The sequence below is a fragment of the Myotis myotis genome, unplaced genomic scaffold (assembly GCF_014108235.1).
Source record: "Myotis myotis isolate mMyoMyo1 unplaced genomic scaffold, mMyoMyo1.p scaffold_m19_p_16, whole genome shotgun sequence".
In the NCBI taxonomy this organism is placed as follows: domain Eukaryota; kingdom Metazoa; phylum Chordata; class Mammalia; order Chiroptera; family Vespertilionidae; genus Myotis; species Myotis myotis.
In genome coordinates, this window is record NW_023416320.1 from 48,649,338 (window position 1) to 48,667,634 (window position 18,297).

Genomic DNA, 18,297 nt, shown 5'->3' on the forward strand with positions numbered 1-18,297 from the left:
TCAATTTGCAATGAATATTATAAAAATAAATATATTACAATTCAGGCATTCTTCAATATTTTCAGCTGAAAATTCTCACGAAAAATGACTTTAAAGTTGGTCAGGGCTGCCACTTAGGGAAACATTTTTTTTTTTTTTAATAGACACACGTGGCATGTGGGGAAGGTCCGGCTTGTGTCTACAGATGCTTATGGCGTACAATGGGTTAAAATGTTGTTTGCTAAGAGCTATAAAAAGTCTGTGATACACAAGGGGGGCCCACTGCACTTGCACATTTCTAGTAATTGGTCTGATAAAATGTCAAATCAATCATAGTCGTCTATAGTGATGAACTGGGATTTTTTTGTACTTTTGATCACCATATGTACAACTGTGGGATTCTTTACCATTTGATACCTGCTGTGCTATGAGTAATGAAAAGCCGTTGTAGTAAATAGTCCTTGGATCAGGGAAGCTTTTTCTACTGCAGCAGAGAGAGGTGAAAGATTCAGTCGGGATTAGGGTTTTGAATTTTGTTCCCTCTTGGGAAAATTTAGAACCCGAGATAAAGCTAGAATTTGACAACTTTCTCACAAAATCGGGACATTTTTTTTACATAATAGCTAGTCCAAATCATCAGGGTGTAGGTTATGCTTTTTTTTTTTTAACATTTAAGTCACTATTATTTAACTTCAAAAATGCAATTATTATAATCCTATCTTTTGCCTACACAGCCAACAATTTATAAGACCTGTTAAAACCATTTCATCATTTCTGCCTGGCTTATTATTGAACAGTATCTTATTTGTATATAAGAAGTGTTTCCTTTGCCTTATAATATATTTTGGGTCTAATTGTGATTTTAAAATTAAACACACATTTACCCTTAGTCTTTTACACCCCATATGTTTGGTTTATTGTTTGTTGCTAATATGACTTTTCCTGTCTGCATCACTGCATGGTCCCCTATGAAAAATTTGAACTCGATTTCATTGGATTTTTAAAATTTTGCACTTTTTATTTTCTGTTGACTAATTTTCTGTAGATAATAAAGACATCTATTTAAAGTTTTATGTTATGATAGTATGACATGTTATAATCTTACTAATTTCTTAATAAGCACTTTGGCATTGAACAGCCAACTCCTACAGGAAGTATTATTTATGATTTCATTATGGGTATATATCATAATAGTGCATGACTTTATAAACATGTATAAAGGTTTACACTTTCCCAAAAAGCCTTGTCATAAATTCTTTGGGGGCACTGTACAATTAGCTAATGCTGTATGATTTTTTAGAGACAGTAACTTCCTGCTGGGAAAGTTAAAGAGCCAATTCCAGGAAAATCAGAGATTGTCCTACATCAGTTAGCCTGGTGCTGCTTCTGAAAGTGGCTGCTCTGTGTGCACAAGTGTGGTGGGAAAAGACAGTTGCATCTCTGGTTGAATTTGACACAGCATTCTTGTAGAAATTGTCCTTTGGTTGGGAATCATAGTGTTGTTTCTCTGTCTCTTTGATTCACTGTCTATATTACTGCTAAAAAACAACAACTCACAATGAAAACAATCATATTCCCAAATGACATAATATGTGTGATTGACAAGGGAACCTGCCATTGTGGTTTATTAGCATGTTATAACAATGCCATCTCTTCTGTTGTGATTCAGTACGTACCTGCTTATGGCTCTACCATTTCTTTCATAATATGTTAACTTTTGAGTGAATTTCTGTCACTCATTCTCCAGCCAAGACTAACCTGGGGAGGTTGTTTGGAACCAGTTCAGAACTGATAGCTTGGCTTTGTTTTCGGATGTCAGTTGGTGACTTTTTGTTGTTGTAATAAATGCTTTATGACCCTTGGATGATTTGATGAAGTTTGGTTAGACATCACGGACCTTGTCAGATAAAGAAGAGCTTCTGTGGGGCTAATAGAATGTGTTGCCCAGGGAGCCTCAAGATAGAGCAGAGTCGCCCATGAGTGAGTTAATCATGTGTGGCATCAAAGTTACAGGGAGGTAGGAGTATCTGTTGCATGAAAATTTATGGGACAGTCAGTCTAATGTACACGTGTTTTACAAATTTACATTCATGTCAAATATAAGGATTTAGAAATTTTACAACCATCCTCCACAGCACACATATCAGTAGAACTACTGCCTATGAATAGAAGAGAGATTTCATTCAGTAGCTTTGCCTCAGGTCAGTCACCTAGCTCATAGTGGCTGAGAAGATATTTTTTCCTCTTACCTTTAGGAAGGATTTATGCTAATTTCATCATTTGTACAGTGTCACAGCATCTTTAAAAGCTGTCCAAGATGCCAAGATGGATAGAAATTTAAGTACTGACACAAGGTAACATGTCAGAGGAGCTAGCAAGCTACACAGCTCAACTCCAACAAGTTGAAGCTGCCCTGTCTGGAAATGGAGAAAATGAAGATTTGCTAAAATAAAAGACTTACAAGAAGTTATAGAACTAACCAAAGACCTTCTGTCAATTCAACTTTCAGAAACTCTTGCAAGTTCAGACTGTTTTGCTTCTGCTCAGCCCACTCATTCATGAAAAGTAGGGGGCAGATGTATGGCATTCTGGAGTGAAGATGGACAGTGTTATGAATTGAGGCAGATGAGGAAAACAGTGCCGCTGCAATTACCTTTGCTGGCTGTGGTGATGCTGACGTGCTCCACTATTTAACCTGAAGCCCGTAGAAGAAGGAAGGAAGGCAAAGGAGGACAGTGGCAGCAAACCCATGTCAAACTAAAGAGGAGTGTTGTGTTTTTGCTTCACCCGAGAGTGTAACTGGCCAAGTTGGAGTAGGAATTTGTGGAATTGCTGATATAACACAGTATCAAGATGCCTCTAAATACAATGTCAGGCATTTGATGCCTCAATAATCAGGAAAACTATTGGATTTCGTCTCTGCAGGGCTTTACAATTACCTTTTTTATCCTTATATTTTTCTAAAGGTAAATTGTTTGTTAAAAGAGTAAGGAAGATACCATTGGCATCATTGTTTAACTTCAATAGAATGAAACTTGAAGAAATCACATTTGATAACTACTATTCACTTAACTTGTTTTCACTACTATTATCACAGTTTTCTCAAAGTTTGTTGGGTAATGCAACTTTTCTAGAAAGATGCTGCTTAATAAAGCACTTAGATGAACTGTTGATCATCCTGAAATCAGGCCCCATACTTTCTGTAAAGTCCTAGCCTGGAACTTCCAGAACCTTAGAACTTGCCACAAATTTTTGCAATTCACTGGAACATCAAGGCAAAACACCAAACTTATACAGAGATCTTTTCATTTCTTTTCTCGTTTACAACTTAAACTTAACTCTTGACCAAATAAACCTAAAAATAAAGTTAACTTGTAAAAGTCTATGTCTGTTTTGGGGTTTTTCCTTCAATAACTTGTTTTCTAAGCCTTTTAGGTCATCTCTAAAATGTATCCAGCTCTTTTATTCTTTTCATTGAGTTTTAGTTTTATGTAAAAAACCATGTTTTAGGACCAGCTACCTTTTCTAATGTTTTTCACTTATGGTAATGGTACCATTTCTTTGGATGTGAAATGTTTACATAAGAAAACAAAAAGCTGATGGATAGCCCTGTATACAGTGTAGATACTATTTTTGTAAAAAAATAAAAAAATAACCAAGGCGGAATTAATGAACAAGAGTACTGAATGTTTCATCATTAAAAATGACTGTATTTCTTGTGCATTAACCCAAGCATAATTCCCCTATATATTATGTTCATGTAGCTGTTGGTAATTTTTGTTAACTAGATCAAGTTGTCAGCAGTTGCTGGTGTAAGTGAACATCACATTTATCCCAAGTTGAGTTTAAGCCAAATATATGCATAGAAAAGCATCCTCCTGTTAGTGAAAGTTAATGATTTTCAGGTTGTGTTAATTTCAGTTTTTGCATGTTTAACTGCTATTAAATAAGGTGTTTTTAAAATCTCAAAAAAGAAACTTAAGTGCGTAATTTAAAGTCAGTTTACAGGCAACCACTGGTAACTCACATGAATACGATAGGGTAGAATTGAAGATAGAAGAGGAGAACAAGGTGGTGCCCAAACTCTTCATTTGTCACCGTGAGGAATCAAGGAAGCTATCAGACATTTATGAGTAAACAGAGATAAATGTACTGTGGTGATGGTCACCAATAACATCAGTAAAAAAAAAAGAATATTGAAATATTTGTTTTAGGAGAGCAGGGCTAGGATTCTCATTCTTGAATTCCATGTCATTTGATCTTACTTTTTCATTTGAATTTTTTTATCTTCAAGAAGATACTCTTCTTTGATATTTCCACAATCTAGTCCCATTGTCTATACCTTTATAATCATACTAGTAGCCTGGTGCATGAAATTCATGCACATTAAAAGGGAATAAATTGCCCTAACCGGTTTGGTTCAGTGGATAGAGAATCGGCCTGTGGACTCAAGGGTCCCAGGTTTGATTCCGGTCAAGGGCATGAAACTTGGTTGCAGGCACATCCCCAGTGGGGAGTGTGCAGGAGGCAGCTGTTCGATGTTTCTCTCTCATCAGTGTTTCTAACTCTCTATCCCTCTCCCTCCTCTCTATAAAAAATCAATAAAATATATATTTTTTTAAAAAGGGAATTAATTAGTGGAGATATTTTAATATTGTTATTTGCCTTTTCTCTATAATAGAAGTGTGAGAGATGAAAGGAAATTAGTAAAATATATATGAAAATAATATATAAATTTATTAGTAAATAAACAGTAACAAAAGGCTATAACAAGAACAGAGGCATGATATAAAAACGACAAAAACATGATATGAAAACAACAAAAACATGATATGAAAACAACAAAGACATGATATAAAAACAACAGTGATGCAAACAATGACTGATAAAGTGATTAAACTTATTCTAATATCTCCCTGTACACCACATTAAGAGTGAAAACACTTTCAGAGTGCTTGACTAATTTCCCTTGTGATGAAGTATTTAGAACTTTAATGTCACATGCTCTTTAAACTCGAGAGAAAGCAACATATAACTGACCATGTGTGAAAACAGGTTCCTACTCTGTCTAGAGTTTGTCTTGTGATTTATTAATAATCATTGCAAATGTTGGCATCATGGGAAACTGTTGTCGAATTAATTTAAATGGGAGGCCAGTGTCAGACGGGGACAAATCAATTCTTGGAATCAGAACAACCTCTCCCTCTGTAGATCCTGTTAATACTTCAGCTTCGATAATGTTAGGTCATAATCTTTTGCTAATAAATCTGGTACCATTACAAAGACCCCATTTACTATTAAGATTTCTCAATAGCATGATGATTGCACTTACTTTCAATTTTAATTTATGACACAGCATTCCCAAAGGAGTAATACTATTAAGAAATTCGATGGCAAAATTTTCCTTTTCAGCATCATCTGTGGAATCAATGGAATCATCACTCAAATATGTGTGAAAATCTCCATCGAGTATATCCAAAACTTGTTCATTTAATTTTTGAACGTGCTCATTTTTTGGACAAAGAATTTCATGTTTAGATATATTTTTAATATTATCTATAGATAGACTATTTCCAAAGGTAGCTTCAATAATAGATCCATTACAAATCATTTCACAGGGGATTTCAATAATATCCATTCTTAAATGAAAACTGCTATCAAGTTTGCCATCTCCAAATTTTACTAACTATTCACTATAAGCAGAATCCTGTGATCTCATATTTGTTTTAAGAGACAATTTATTGAAACATCCCCAAACATTACAGTAGTTTAAACTCATTTGTGCTATGGCTGATCCCATAGCATGTGGTACAATACTGAGACATTGTCGAAAATCCTTTCCAAGAAGGAGAACTTTCCCACCAAATACAACATTCAAATTCATAATTTCTCTTAGTATTCTGTCTATGGCATTTATAGCTGTGGTTCTCAACCTGTGGGTCACGACCCCTTTGGCCAGGGGTCCTCAAACTATGGCCCATGGACCACATGCCAATACAAATATTGTATTTGTTCCTGTTTTGTTTTTTTACTTCAAAATTAGATATGTGCAGTGTGCATAGGAATTTGTTCACAGTTTTTTTTTTAAAACTATAGTCTGGCCCTCCAACGGCCTGAGGGACAGTGAACTGGCCCCCTGTTTAAAAAGTTTGAGGACCCCTGCCTTTGGTGGTCGAACAACCCTTTCACATGGGTTGCCTAAGACCATCCTGCATATCAGATATTTACATTACAATTCATAACCGTAGCAACATTACAGTTATGAAGTAGCAACGAATATAATTTTATGGTTGGGTCACAACATGAGGAACTGTATCTAAAGGGCCAGTAGGTTGAGAACCACTGGTTTACAGCATGACTGGATGCCATGATGCATTCATCAATAATGAGAAGTTGGGCCTTTTTAATAGGCTTAGCAACTTCACTGTTTATATTGAGTCTAGAAATTGAAGTTTCATTTAATGGAATTGGTCATTTATATTGGGAATGAAAGGTTCTTCCACCGAGAAGTAAATTTGCAGCAATTCCTGTAGATGCTGTAGGTAAAATAGTACCACAACAACCTCTAATATAATGTATTAAAACTTTATTGTGGGGAGCCACTACAGTGTTTTGGACAGCTTCAAGGCTTGGACTGATGAGAGGGCACAGTCCTCTCATTGCCACGTGCAAGTCCCAGCTTGGAGGACAGGGCCTTCCCAGCACAATTATAGCCAACAACTATAGTTGTAAGCTTGAACCTATGGTCCAAACACTTGGCCCTGCATGCCTGAGTGATGTAGGCATAGAGTTCAGGTTCATGTAGGATTGAAACCCAGGAGAATGTTGTAAACATCTTGGTGACACCCTTACTTTGCCTTGTGGCATCTGCTATAAAATTAAGACATGGCTGTGGTCATGGTCACTGTCTCTCAGAGAAGCAGCATCCCACCGAGACTCAGATTTCATTCTCTTGTCTGTCTCTTCTAAGCCTTTCAGCCACCCCCACTCAGGTTCACCATTGGCTGTGCTGGCGTGGCACACTTTATAAAGATATGCCTCCATGCTCCTAGGGCGGGTTCCTGCCTCAAACCCCGCTCTTACCAGAAACAGCTCTGGGAAACAGCTCGGGGGAGGGTGCAGCTGTTTCCAAGACAACCCCTGCAGGACTGACTTCCCTCTGGTTGGTCATGGTTCTGACCGTGATGTTCCACCCAGGGTTTTTATATAAGTAGATGCAGTTCTATCTAAATGGCCAATTGCTTAGTTCCCGCATCTCTCTCTAAGAATGCGCCAGCTCATCTGATCTCCAAAGCATTTTCATTGGGTTTGTGACCCTGCTGGTCCTCTGGGTGGGACTCTCAGCACTGTGCCTACACTGTCATTTGAGGGCTGTTGGAGCAAAATAGCTGTTACAGAATATGGTTCTGATACCGAATTTTTGGACTGGAAACCGGATTCTTTGTCCGCTGGAATCGAAGAATGAATCCACAGACAGAAAGTGGTATAGCAAAGGTAGAAATTCATTGAAGAACAAGTACAGACTCCCACATGGGGTGAGGGAAAGAGTCCACAGAACTGACTCCCATGTAGGGAGGGGGAAGAGTCCCACTGGGTTCCTTCTCCCTATGGTTTATAAAGGCTGTAGTTCCTGTGTCCTGATATCCCCTCTGATTGGTCAATATTCCCCTTAGAATTGGTTACTATAGTGATTCCTAAGGCCCTCCTCCCTTGTAGTCCTTCCATTCCTCTGTGCTTTCTTCTTTTCCATCTGAAGTGTTTCCTTCTCTTTATTTTGTAAATATAGACCTTTCTTGGCTACTTCCAGTTCCCTTGTCTTATGTAAATGCAACTGTTGCTGCTCCCTTGTCTTATGGAGATGTAAGTGCACCTGGCTTCCTTGTTACGGAAATGTACCTTCTCCCAGTCTGCAGCCCCTAGCTTTTCCATGGACCCCAATTCTAAGAAATCCCTAAGCCTGCCTATGTTCCCCCTAAAATTCCTGCCTCAGTTCCAAGGTTAGAGCAAAGAACTAGATGCACAATAGGAAGGAGGGGACAGTGGGAGTTGCTCAAAGAGGGATGAGTTACTCCAGAAGGTCCTGAGGTCCCATTGCCAGTGGGTGAAGCTATGGGTGGTGGCATCACTTGTACAGTAGGCAGTGAGGTAAAACTGGCTGAATGTCCACCTTACTGAGATATAGGATATATGCATTTCTCCATATAGGATCCATAGACCCCTTAAATGAGAATCAACCTGGGTGGTGGGAATTTTCTGGGTCCCAAACTATCCACACTATCTCAGAACCTGTTGCGGCCTGGGAATCTTACTTTTCATAAGCTCTCAGGTGTTTCTGGCATCCATGAAAGTGGGTCTCTCTGTGTGGAAAGTATGTTTCAAGAATGCGGTTCTTGTGTGACCATCACAAGGTCAGCAGTAAAACAGTGGGGAGAAGATGGTCAATGCCGGATTTAAAAACAAGTTGCATGCATTTTGTTTTTATAGTTTTATCTCCTCTCCTCATTGTGTTACTTCCCTTTCATTCCGTGCTACAGCAACAGTGATGCATGCTGAGGAGGCTCTGGCTAATCCAGCCCTGGCACCCATTTCCAGATGGTTATTTGAAACTAGAATAGCACTTCACAGCACTGACTTACCTGTTTGGGAGATTAACTAATTAAAAACTCAAGCAAGGCAGGGTTTCCCCCCCCATAAACTGGTTGAGAGGAAGAAAGAAAAAGAAATTTGCCTTCTGCTGTTTTTCTGCCATTAGTTTATATCATTAAAATATGGAGTGTGTTTTTGATATCTCTGTTGTGAAGAATAGGGTGGCAGATTAGCATGACATTGTGAGGGAGACACCCCTGAAAAACAAATCAGATTTATTTAATCAGATTTATTTTAAAAGATGCAGTGGAAAAGGATAATATTTTTAGACCAATTATCCAGATGATTAAGGGTAAGCAAGTAGAAGTTTTGGATTTCATTAAGTAGGTATTTTTTTTACATAGTCTCAAACCACTATACTTTGGGGACTGTAAATGTTAGTTCACATTATCATCGGTCTAATAAGACTAATTAATGATATATACTAGTATATGCTATAGTACAAGTAATCACTTCATTAATTATGCAAAAACAAATGCCACCATCATGTCCTCGATACAAGAGAGGATTGATTTTTGTTTCCTTCCTGTCTCTCTGTCTCTCTGTCTCTCTGTCTCTCTCTCTCTGTCTCTCTCTCTCTCTCTCTCTCTCTCTCTCTCTTTCTCTCTCTCTCTCCATCAAGCTGAACCTCCATGTATTTCCCACAGTCGCACACTTGGCCAGGTCAGTGCTGAAAGTGTGTCGTCCTGAGACCCTGTTGCACTTGGTGCTGCTTGCTCTGGGAGCTGTGCAGTGATTCATCAACATCATCTTTGAAAGCAAATCCATCTCCAACCACAGCCTCCTGCCTGCAAGGCTCCCAGCCACCTTGGCATCCTGCGCAAAGCCGGAGCACGTGCTGGGGCGGCAGGGTTCTGGCTGCAGTTGGCACGCTATCATCGGGCGATACTCACGCGCACACTCCGGTGGTTTGGGTGTACTTGTCCTTTTCATATGCTTTTCAACTCTGTCGTGTTGCTCTGCTTTCTCCTCAGAGGTGGCTGTGACAGTGTTTTGTGTGAAATCGTCCTGTTTGTCGTTGGATGTCATCTTGTTAAATCTGGGAAGTGATCAGGGGCTTCTTGGGCTGGAGAAACGTGGTAAGATGTTGTGACTATTGACAGTCATGAATCAGATTCATCCATGTAGATTACATCCCTTTCTTCCCTTCTTCTTTTGAAATGAAAGGATGCGGGCTTTTAAAATTATTCTTTAAGATGCTACATGTTCTTTAGTGGAACCTGAAATGTAACTGCAATAAATATTCATCTAATCTATGGGCCTCACAACACAGTTTATCACCATTTCAATTTCGAGCTTTCATTATCTGCCGCCAGCACCGTCACTCGGGACGAGCTCATTTCCCCTCTTTGATAGTGACAACAAAGGCACTGGATGCCTTTTCTATTTTGTAGTTATGCTTAGGCTGTAGTGAAAAATCTCCCAATATTAGTCATTCCTGCATGCTTGTCTCATGGGATAAGGTAAGCATATCATTTGCTTCAGCTTTTTTCCTTTTCGTGTTTAAATACTGAAGCTCTTCTTTTTTATTTCTAGATTCATTTTCCTTAGTACATCCGTTTCTCTCCGGCACTCCGGAGCACAGCTGTGGGCGTGATGGGCGAGGCATTGAGGTAATCCTTCCACACTCAGCACCCCGAGCAGCTTTCTAGAACCTGGGGAAGCTCAGGGTAGCGCTGCAGCAGATGGGCTTTCAAGTAGCACTCACTGGGGCCTGTCCCTGTCATATCAGCACACATGAGCTCTACACCCTACTTAGTGTGCTGACATTTCACAGTTGATGTCCTCAGATATTTTCCTTTTCGCTTGATGGGCAGGGATGGGAATTGAGGTGCCCTTTTCAAATGAAACACGCTTACATTTTAGCATCTCTGACTTTGACTACAACAAATCTATCTGCTGATTCCTATGCTGTACACCTAATGCAGTGACTAACGAGTGTTGGAAACGAGTGACTAACGGTCTTCAAGAGTTCATTACCAGTTTGGCTCAACAATCGCTATATGCAAGTGTGGATTTAGTCTACAAAGTAAGGAAGTTTTATGCCATCTTCCATTCCTTTTTTTCTCCACTAGTTTGAGTGCTGTTGTTTTATTGATTTAGAAGTGTCACAGAAATTGGTGCTAAAAGAACTCTTGACGATTTCATGATATGAAATACACTGTTTAAACAATCTCGAAAATGAAAAGCAGTATCTAGTCTAATTTAGGTCCCATGTTTTGAGCTTATTTTGACTTTGTACTCTGGCATAATTAGATGACAAAACAATTTTCCCAAATGGAAAAAAAAAATTGAGTTTTGCCAGAGTGATAGGGAATTGCACCTATGTCTTAAGTTTCTTTATAAAAGGCAGTTTTAAATATCAAAAACTTCCAGCAAAAATACCCCATGCTTGGTCTCAGTCCCGCAGTACATTTGGTTACGGAAAACTTAATACAGTTGGTGGAGCATCAGGAGAGAAGTGTGTTGTTTCCTCTTGGGTAACTCCTGACTGTTTTCTTTAAAGTCTTGAGTGACAGCAGGTAATCCTTGATGGTAGGGTAGACTGCCCACCAGCCCTCTGAATGCAGCAGGTGGGAGGCTGGCTGCCTCCCCACCTCCTGCTCTGGGCCTAGTGGAAAGCGATGAGTGAATGTTTATGATGAAATTAAGTGTGGGTTTCATTTAGACGACATGTAGCCACAAATGGTCAGAAGTTTTGAGGGGGCTTAGGATCCACTAGTGAGTGGCAGTTTCAAAAATGTTGTCTATACCATCTCACCTGCTTATATGAAGGGGAGACAAATGCTTGTGAAAGATTTAAGGTTAAGCTGTAGAAACAGAATATTTTGTCCTCTGAGGTATAGAGAAGAATCTGTGATAGGGGAGGGTTCAACATCAATGACTCTAACCATTTTGTGGAAGTAGAAAGTGGGCTTTGTTAGAAGTGACTAGGCACAGCAGGAACTGGTTGTTATTTATGAGACAACTAACAGTTTTAGGGCCAGATGCTGGACCAACTGCTTTGTTTGTAGAATCACATTTTATCCTTATAACCCTATAAAGTAGGAACTACTATTTCTCCTGTTATATCGCTGGTAGAATTGAGATGTAGAATAATGGCTTCCCCAATTATGCTCACTTCCTACTCCCTGACTCTTGTGAATATGTTATCTTACTTGGAAAATGGGATTTTTCAGGTGCGATTACTGTTAAGGACCTTGAGATAAGGATAAATTATCCTGGCTTATCTAGGTGGGCCCATGCTCATCACATGACTCCTTAAAAGGGGAACATATTTCCTGGGTGGTCAAAGATACAGTTGTGATGATGGAGGAAGAGTCAGAGAAATGAACATTATGGCTTTGAAGACGGAATAGGAGGCCATGAACCAAGGAATGCAGGCACACTCTAGAACTGGAAAAGACGAGGAAATAGATTTTTCTCTCGAGCCTTCAGAGAGTGTCTTAGTCTGACCAGGGTATTATAATAAAAGGCTGCACTTTGTGTGGTTTGTAAATGACAGGGATTTATTTCTTACAGTTCTGGAGGCGGGAAGTCCAAGAGCAGATGTCAGCATGGTTGGGTGAGGGCCCTCCTTCATGTGACAGATTTCTTGTTGTATCTTCATAAGGCAGACGTGTGTAAGGAACTTTTGTAGAAACACTAATCCTATTTATGAGGGCTCCACCTGTATGACTTACGCATCTTCCAAAGGCCCCATCTTCTAATTGCATCAAATTGGGTGTTAGGATTTCAATATGTGAATTTTGGGAGGACACAAATATTCAGACCATAACAGAAAGGAACTGAGTATTGCAAACCTCTTAAGTTTAGCCAAGTGATACCCATGTCAGACTTCTGACCCCCAGGAACTGTAAGATAATAAATTTGTGTTGTTTTAAGTCACTACATTTATGGTTATTTGTTGCAAGTATAGAAAGTTAAGACAATAACGGCATTTGTACCTACAGAAGGTCTGAGAAAGTCTCAGAATCTCCCGCGGAGATGCCAGAGGTATTTATCTCTTGAAGTCAGTGATAAAGTCTGGAAGAGATGACTTCTATTTCAAATGTGAAGACAGCGATTCAGACCAGCAGGAACATGAAAAATCAAGGAAATGTGACACTCCCAAAGGCTCACAATGATTATCCAGTAACTGACCCCAAAGATATGAAACTAGAAATCCATAATAGGAGGAAAGCTGTACAATTCACAAAAATTGGAAGTTAAACAGCATACTCCTGAACAACAACCACCAAAAAAATGGAACAAAGATGAAAATGTAAAAATATATTGAAATAAATAAAAATGGAAAAACAATATCATAAAACTTATGAGATTCATTAAAAGCAATTCTAATGTAGCATTGAACACCTACATTAATGAAAAAGAAATATCTCAAATAAACTATCTAACATTACACCTCAATGAACTAGAAAAACAACAACAAATTAAGCTAAAAATTAGCTGAATAAAGGAAATAATACAGATCAGAGTATAAATATAAAAATAAAGACTGGAAAAACAATTAAAAAGCTCAAAGAAACTAAGAGCTGATTTTTTTAAAAATAAATAAAATTGACAAATATTTAACTAGACTAAATAGAGAGAAGATTCAAATAAATAAAATTAGGAATGAAGAGAGACATTACAACTAATACAAGGATCATGAGGCTACTATGAACAATTATATACCAACAAATTGGATAACCTAGAAGAAATAAGTAAATTCCAAAACATACAAGCTACTAATACTGAATCATGACGCAATAGAAAATCTGAAGAGACCAATATTGAGTAAGGAGATTGAAGTAGTAATCAAAAACTTCCCAATAAAGAAAATATTCAGACCTGATGGCTTCATAGGTGAATTCAGCTTAACTCTTAAAGAAGAATTAGTGCCAAACCTTCTCAAGCTCTTTCCAAAAACTGAAGAGAAAACATTGCTAACTTACTCAGTGAGGCCAACATTGCCCTGGTACCGAGGCCAGAAAGGACCCTTGAAAAAAACTACAGGCCATACTCCTGATAGAGGCAAACACTCTCAACAAAATCCTAGCGAACTAGATTTAACAGCACATTAAAAGGATCACACACTACGACAAAACGGGTTTTATCCCTGGAATACAAGGATGGGTCAACATATGCAAATCAATAAATATGGTACACCTCACTAATAGAATAAAACCCCAAAATGGTATGATTATCTCAATAAGCATTTCACAAAATACAACAGTCTCTCATGATAAAATCTCCCAACAAATTGGGTATAAAAGAAGCATAACTAAACATAAAAAACATTATCTATGACAATCCCACCACTAGCATCATGCTCAATGGTGAAAGGTTGAAAGTGTTTCCTCTAAGATTTGAAGCAAGAGCGGAGTGCCCACTATCACTACTCCAATTTCACATGGCACTGGATGTCCCAGCCAGATGTTCTAGCAAGAAAAAGCAATACAGACATCCAAGTCAGAAAGTGATAAGGAAAATTGTTTCTGCTGGCAGATGGCATGATCTTATATTCAGGAAAACCTAAAGACTCGACCCAAAAACTGTTAGAACTAGTAAATCAGTTCACTAGAGTGGTAGGATAGAAAATCAATATACATTTCTTTACACTAATGAACTGAAAAAGAAAATTAAGCAAACCCATTTACAATTACATTAAAAGCAATAAAACATGAGATGAAATATCTGTCCACTGAAGACAGGGTGTTCCAAAATTCATGCAAGAAGTAATTTTGATAGAAAACACAGGTTTATAATTAAAAATTGTAAATTTTTTATTGATTCATAAAGTATACAGTATACGGTTATGTATGGAATAGCATATTGAGTAAATAGCCTCCATGGCTTTGCTGGCACATACGCACTCTTTTGTTGAAATTTCCCATGACCGTTTTGCATAAATGTGGCTGAATTTCGTTGATACAGCGCTCAATTTCCTTCAAGGCATGGGTGGTCATGGGCTTATTAGCATAAACCTTAAACTTCAAGATACCCCAAAGAAAAAAGTCCAACGGCGTTAAATCGCATGATCTGGGCGGCTAATTCGGATCACCAAAACGGGAAATCACACGACCAGTAATTGAATTGTCTCTCGGGCTGTATGACATGTGGCACCGTCTTGTTGAAACCACATGTCGTCCACATCCAGATCTTGCAATTTAGGCACAAAAAACTGGATTATCGTGTCGCGATAGCGAGCACCATTAACCGTTATTGCCTGAGCAGCCGCATTTTCAAAGAAGAATGGTCCGATGACGCCTCCAGCCCCAAATCTGCACCAAACAGTGACACGCTGTGGATGCATTTGTCTTTCAACAATCACTTGTGGATTTTCTGAACCCCAAATGGGACAATTTTGTTGATTAACCAAGCCATCAAGATGAAAATGAGCCTCAGCGCTGAAGATGATTTTGTTAGAAAAACCAGCATCCACTTGTTGTTGTTCCATAATCCATTCAACGAACTCTCTTCGCTGTGCGTGGTCAGTAGGCGTCAGTTCTTGAGTCAATTGAACTTTGTAAGCATGAAGATGCAAATCTTTCGCGAGAATACGCTGTAGAGAGCTTCTCGAAATGTCCAATTCTTGACCACGGTGCCGAATTGATGTCCCTGGACTCTCAGCAACACTCTCACGAGCTGCTTCGATGTTTTGTGTTGAACGACTTGCTGAAGGACGGCCAGGGTGTGTAAGATCACTAATGATCCAGTCTCCCTAAATTTTTTAATTAATCTCTTCACAGTTGATGAAGGTAAATCGCTATTCCGACCATATTTTGCACGAAAATTGTGAACTGTAGCTGCCAAACCTCCATTATTTTTAAAATATTGCTCAACAATGAAAAAGCATTGTTCTTTTGTGTAGCGCTCCATTTTTAATAACCCTGAACTGTCAGCTGTCATGCTATCTCTTTTTTTTCATTTGGCAACACTTTACGGCACAAATGGCGTAAAATTCAAATCTTGTGTGAATTTTGGGACACCCTTTATAAGCCATTGATGAAAGAAATTGCAGAAGATACAAATAAGTGAAAAGATATCCCAAATTCATGGATTGGAAGAATTAATATTGTTAAAATGTTCAGATTGCCCAAAGTGGTTTACAGATTCAATGCATTCCCTATGAAAATTCCAGGGACATTTTACACAAAAATAGAAAAAAACAATCCTAAATTTATACAGAATCAGAAAAGACCCCAAATAACCAGGGAAATTTTAAGAATAAAGAATAGCCTGACCTCTGAACCAGGAGATCATGGTTTGATGCCAGGTCAGGGCACATGCCCAGGTTGTGGGCTTGGTTCCCAGTGTGGGAGAACAAAGCTGGAGTCCTGGCCGGCGTTTCTCAGTGGTTAGAGCATAATTCCATGCAAAAAAATGTTGCGGGTTTGATTCTCAGTCAGGGCAGGTACTGAGATTGTGGGTTTGAACCACAGTGGGGGTTCATTGGGAGGTAACCGATAAATGTTTTTCTCTCACATTGATATTTCTCTCTCACGTTCTCTCTCCCACTCCTTTCCTCTCTCTCTCTAAAAGTCAATAAAAATATATCTAAAAAAAACAAAGCTAGAGGCATACATATGAAGATTTCAAACTGGATTACAAAGCTATAGAAATCAAAAACAGTATGAAACTAGTATAAAATACACATTTAGAACAATAGGACAGAATTAATAGCCCAGAAATAAACCCTCACATGTATATAGTCAACTGATATTTGACAAGGAAGTCAAAAATGCTCAATGGAAAAAGGTTAGTCTCTTCAATAATTGGTATTGTGAAAACTGGTTAGTCACATGCAGAAGAATGAAATTAGACCCCTAAGTTACAAAGTAACTCTGGTGATGGATGAAGACTTGATTTGGGTTGGTGAACACCCTAAGTTATGTTGTATTAGTTATGTTATATCTGTTACAAAATTTGTCAGCAGGAAAAAATAGTTTGGGATAATAATTAACTTTGTCTGATATCTCTCATAAAAGTTTAATGGGTAACCTAAACATAATTGTTAAGAACTAATACATTAAATAAATCCAAGTAGAATAAAAGGTTTTCAGAGAAAATTTTTAACAACCATTACATGTTATGGGATGTATGTTTAAAAATATTTTCCAATTTTTTTTAGTAACTCAACACCTTAGTGTTTTGCTAAATTAAGTTGAATAATAAAAATTATTAAACACGACCATTATTTCCAAATAAGATAAAATAATGAAACATTAATTACTGAGCATAAGTTTATCTATTTTTGGTTATCTATTACAGAGAAAGTCGAAATAAATTTAGGTTACTTAATAAACATGTTTTGTGCCTTATTGAAAAATTATACTATGAAGAAGCACATGTTTCTAAAATTATTAAATAAATTCATAAAAATGTTAATTTCATAGGCTGTCTATAAACATTTCTTTCCAGTTTTCACTAGAAATTAAGGCTTCTATGGGTTAAAAATTCTAGCAGTTTTCATATACTATAGGTATGTTCCTAATAAGAGATCATAAAATAAAAGCAAAGATTTTATATTTTATTCAAGTTACTTCTGTCCTATTTCTTAGCAGCCCTTTGATTTCTTAATCTTCTCAGTATTGAAAGAGCTAAAGTTTGCTTACAACTGTTTAACTTTCTGTACTTGCCTATGGAGTCTTTAATTGTCATAATTAAATAGAGAGCTAAGCAAGCATTGTTTTAGATTGAACTGTGACCTATTTGACCAATTGCTTAACATTTAAAAAATTTTTTATTATAATGTCTCAAAAGTCAAATTTTAAGTAAAACTAACTTTGAAATTTCCCAGGGTCCATAGAACATTTCAAAGGATCTTTCTCTTTTTTTGTATAAAATGGAAATATTAGACTAATTAGGCTTATTTTGTATGTTACCACTTAATGGGAAGCATTAGTAAAGATGAAATCATGATTACATTAAAAATTAACTCAAAATGGATTAAGTACTTAAATGTTAGAGCTGAAATCTAAATACTGGTACCTTAGATTAGGTTCCTTATGTCTTCTTTACATTGGTCTTAGCAGTAATTTCTGGATATGGCATCAAAAGCACAAGCAACAAAGGCTAAAATTAATTATTGGGACTACACAAACTAAAAAGCTTCTGTACAGCAAAAGAAATAATAAAAAATATGAGAAGGGTCCCTGGGGGTTTGCAAACCATTTATCTAATGAGGGATTAATATCCAAAATATATAAGGGACTCTAATAACTCAATAGTAAGAAAACAAAACCCCATGCAGATTAAAACATTTTCAGAGTACCTGAACAGTCATTTTCTACGGAAGACATACAAAAGGCCAACAAGTCCATGAAAAGATGCTCAACATCACCATGACCAGCAAAAGGCAAATCAAAGCACAATGAGATGTCACTTCCTGTCTGTTAGAATGACTATTTTGAAAAAGGCAGGTAATGAATGTTGGCATCGACGTGGAGAACTGTTGACATCAGACACTGTTTTGGGAATGTGAATTGGTATAGGCACTGTGGAAACACTATGGGTTTCTCATATAACCCATATAAATAGAACTACCACACGTTCCAGCAACCTCATTTATTGGTTTATACCCAAAGGAAATGAGACAGGACCTTGAAGAGATATCTGCACCCTCATGTCCATTGCAGTATAATTCCCCACAGCGAAGACATGGAAATAGCCTAGGTCAGTGGTCGG

At 37.7% G+C, this 18,297-nt stretch overlaps 1 pseudogene; it reads left to right on the forward strand.

The window, feature by feature from the left end:
* The window catches only part of LOC118670507, a 45,218-nt pseudogene extending 42,345 nt beyond the window's left edge, over positions 1–2,873 (forward strand).
* The last annotated feature ends 15,424 nt before the right edge of the window (positions 2,874–18,297 follow it).